Below are 4,723 nucleotides of genomic sequence, written 5' to 3'. Positions count from 1 at the left end.
TTGATGTCAATCTGTGAATTATTTGAAATCCATACACATTGTAAATTTGGTAAGGTATTTCAAACGTCAGTGAGGTTTCTGCAAATTGTGCTATTGAGTCGAGTTTATCCATTTGTGACTCGACTTAGTGGCCCAGTATGGCATCGCAAGGCAACAACATCATGGAGCCATCCAGTTTATGGGATTGCTAGATTTCCCAAAGTCCGGGGGCAATAGGTGATTTCTAACCTCCTACAGTCAACAGAAAGAGGTACCATTCACTCAACATTAAGACTACGGATAACAAGATACAGTCTGATACCCATATCCTCTCCAACGCAAAGATCTACTTTCATCTCCATAATGGCCCTGACATTCCGGTCAGAGGCTTCTATTGGACGAATGCCTCCGACTGGAGAATTTTAATGAATTTACCTGGTGGTCCGGGAGGACCCTGCGATTCTGGTGGGGAGGCCTTCTCTTCCCGCGCTGCGAAGCGCGCTCCCGTCCTCCATGTTCCCACATGACTGCACAACCAATCAGGTACAGAATTCCACAACTTTCTCATTAATAGCAATGAGAACTCCATATCTACAAGTTCTTATTGCTATTAATGAGAAAAAAAAACACACTAAACACCATAATAAAAAATAAAAAACACACCTCACATAATTAAAATTAATTGAAATTAAAGTTAATAAATGTTAGAAAAAAATTCCAATTTTTAAAAAAGTTTTTTAAAATTATAGTTTAAAATAAACTTACCGTAAACAATAAAATGTGTTTTTTAAATTTTATTTTATTATGTTTTTGTATGTTTTAAAACTCTTATGCCTGTAACAGTAGGCTATGCACCTGCTTTTATCAAGTGCAAGAGTTTTGAGAACATTTGCTGGGCAAGATATGGGTAAATACCGCAATCTTGCCCTTGCAAATGTCCTCGCTCCTGAGATATAGAGGATCTGTCAAGCTGGAGCTTGACCGATCAGAAAAGCTGGTTTTTAGTGCATGCGCATTGTGTGCTGAAAACCAGCATTAGCGATGCCTTCCCGGGTCCGTACACGCTCCGTACGAACCTGGGGAGGCCGGGTTTCCAGGCCTATATCTCCGCACCTGCCTCAGCCCATCTTCTGCTGAAACCCTTATGCCTTTGTTACCTCCAGACTCAACTATTCCAATGTTGTCCTGCCAGCCTCCCTCCTACCAACCTCAGTGAACTAACCAAACTCTGCTGCCTGTATCTTTACTCACACCAACTCCCATTCACCCACTACCCTATGTGCTCACTGACCTACTTTGGCTCCCAGTCCACCAATGCCTCAATTTAAAAATTCTTATCCTTGTGTTCAAATCCCTCCATGGCCTCACCTTTCCCTAGCTCTCTAACCATCTTCAGCCCTACAATGCTCCGAGACCTCTGCATTCCTCCAAATGTGGCCTCTTGGCAGCCCCTGGCATCTCCCAATTGGCGTCCATGCTGCCTTGGCCTTCAGCTCTGGAAATCTCTCCTTAAACCTCTCCGTCTCTCCACCTCTCCTCTTTTAAGATGCTCCTTAAAACCTACCTCTTTGACCAAGCTTTTGATCACCTGTCCTAATAACTCCCCCTTTGGCTCAGTGTCAATTTTTGTCTGATGTACGCTCCTGTGAAGCGCCTTGGGACATTTTACTATTTTAAAGGCGCTATATAAATGCAAATTGTTATTGTACCCGCCAGTGTGGACATTTTAGGCACCATTTCAATTTTGTCAACATAGCTGGCTAAATTGGTGTAGTGGTTGTGTAACTGGACTAGTAATCCAGAGAATATGGGTTCAAATCCCAACATGGCAGTTTAAAAAAAATCTCAATAAAAAGTTGGTATCAATAAAAGTGACCATGAAGCTGTCAGATTGTCATAAAAACCCAACTGGTTCAGTCTTTTCCTTTTGGGAAGGAAAGCTGCTGGTCTGGCCTATATACGTAACTTCAGGCCCACCACCACCTTCTATAGGGCAACTACAGAATGGGCAATAAATGCCGGCCCTGCCAGCGACGCCCATATCCCAAGAAAGAGTTTCTGTTTTTAAAAGTGATTTGTCAACATAAGTGGTGCCTTTGGATTTAACATAAAATGGGCCTTGACAACCTGAATGCAACTATCAGTTCCTGATACCGTGCTCTGTTCTGGAGCCCGGAGCCCTGACCCCTGTGTGAAGCTGTCTCCCTGGCAGATCCTTGTTGCATTAACTTGGCCTCCACTGACCGAGCTCCGCTGACTAACCAGCATCATTTGAGCAACTCCATCACCACTGGCACCAGCCCACCATAAGGCGCTGAATGTTCACAGGAACCCCTTTCCCCTCCGGTGGGCATTAACCTGGGTATCACCTATTCCTGTGTCGGGGTCTTCCAGCACAGCAAGGCATGAGTGGAATTTACAAGTCCAGGGCCCTCGGCAGTAAGAAGCAGAGGTTCGACATATAACTGACTGGGACATCCCGAATCCAACCATCACAACGATAGCGAGAAGGTGTAGCGGGGAATATCTGTCAACATAAGCGGTAAGTGATGTAAGCCTTTAATGCTGTTAGGGATTTAAGACAAAATCTGTTGACTAAGACAGACCAGAGTTTATGTTGACATCGATATGCACAGTAAGTCTTAAGTATTAATTCAACATGAACGGGTTTGGGATAAGTTGGTAGGACTCAATTAATCCTCTGCTTCATCTCAAGTGGCAGCCTTCCTGCCAAGGCATCAGTTCAGAGACAGGCCCCCGAGGGACAGGAGTGTGAGCCAATAGGAAGTGCACAGGGTGATGCAGAGAACACAAGGGGCCAGAAGAAGTGGGAGGTGTGAGATGAGGCAGATGTTTGACAGGAGGGTTAGGGGACGTCATCCTCGGCTGAAGGGCCTGGGGACTCAGGTGTGCTCCATTTCCCCAGATGTACTATTTAATCAATACTGTTCCATTCAATGCTGCTCCCTTGTGGCAATATTTCAGATGGGTCAAGCCAGCGGCTTGAGGTGCGAGCACCTTAAGAGCAACGGGGTATCTGACGGATTACTTCACTGGGGAAGTAATCCAACAAAAACAACAACTTGCAGTATATAGCGCCTTTAATATAATAAAACTTACAAAGGTGCTTCATATGAGTGTTATCAGACAAAATTGACACCAAGCCGCATGAAATATTAGGACAGATGACCATAGAGGTAGGTTTTAAGGGGAGTCTTAAAGGAAGAGAGAAAGGTAGAGATGCAAAGATTTAGGGAACAAGCCCGGGGCTGAGACAGCTGAAAGCACAGCCACCAATGGTGGAGTGATGAAAATTGGGCACGCACAAGAGGCTGGAGGATGTTAGAGAGGTAGGGTGCTGAAATCCTGGCTTCCCTAGGTCCATACAGAGTGTGTACGGACCTGGGAAGGCATCTCAAAAGCGATCTGTCAAGTTTTAGCTTAACAGATCGCACACATCTCGGCAGCCAGGAGATTCGCATGGGCAAGATTGCACTATTTGCCCATCTCTTGCCCAGCGAATGTTCTTAAAACGCTTGCGCCTGGTAAGATCCCTTATCCTCTCCATCACAAAGATCGGCTACTTCCACCTCTGTAACATCAAAAGTTTCTCCACCAGAGGAAAATCTAACCTATCAACTCCTTTGATCATCTTAAACACCTCAATTAGTTCACCCCTTAAGCTTCTATATTCAAGGCAATACAAGCCTATTCTATGCAAGCTGTCTTCATAATTTTACTCTTTAGACCCGGCATAATTGTGGTGAATCTGCGCTTACCCTCTCCAAGGCCAATATTTTTTGTGTAATCCTGTGTAACATTCCTCCTGAGATACGGTGCCCAGAACTGAATGCAGTGCTCCAGATGGGGTTTGTTTATGATTTGAAAAAAAATATTTCATAAACTTTTTCACAGTAACAGAAAAATGTTTAAAAAGTCACACATTTCACAACAAGTTTAAATCTACCCACGGGTTTATCTTTTAATACCTTCAATAAAAATTTTACTTCAAAGCTTCAGCTTGTCTGAAAAGACTGCACTTTGCATATTTTCACCTCACAACAGCTGGACTGAACTTTGAACCCAGTCTACGCATTCCGAGAATCTGCAAGTTGCAGAATTTCCTCACGTGCGCTATGTTGGGACAGAAGGGTCTGCTTCCCTCATTTCATTGAGGAATTGAGAGTTATTGTTTCAAAAATAACATCCAAACAAATTGGGGATTGAGATCTCAAAGATTTATTTCAGACAGGTTTCATTTAAAAGATTAACAACCATTCAGTGTTCGGTTTGACAACACCTGTGGTTAACACTCCTGTGATTAGCAGCAGCTGTGATTTCCCTGTTTTCCTTTTTCGCTGTCGACAGATATAGTTTGTTGTTTTTGGATCTTTTTTTCCTCAATTGAAAGGTTCAAAACTTAGTTTAAAAAATTATCTTCTGAATCATTTTTGCATTTTAAGGGACTTTTTTTTAAAATTTAGAATCTGAGAAACCGTATGAGCAATGAACTTGTGAGTGTTTTATGAGGTAATTTGGCAAACACACAAATAGTGGGTAAAGCAGAATAGAAAGACAGGAACTGTCTGACAATGGGGAAGAGGGGTATCTGATGGGCTTTGGACTGGTCAGGAATGGACATTGACACGAGTAGGACTTGATTGTTCAAAAGAGGCCAAAAGGAATTCAGCTCCCTTCCTCTTGGCTTCTACCTTTCCACAAGGATGCGAAGCCATGTCACAAT

Source organism: Pristiophorus japonicus, chromosome 9 (assembly GCF_044704955.1).
Source record: "Pristiophorus japonicus isolate sPriJap1 chromosome 9, sPriJap1.hap1, whole genome shotgun sequence".
Classification (NCBI taxonomy): Eukaryota; Metazoa; Chordata; class Chondrichthyes; family Pristiophoridae; genus Pristiophorus; species Pristiophorus japonicus.
Note: the sequence above shows the minus strand (reverse complement) of the source record.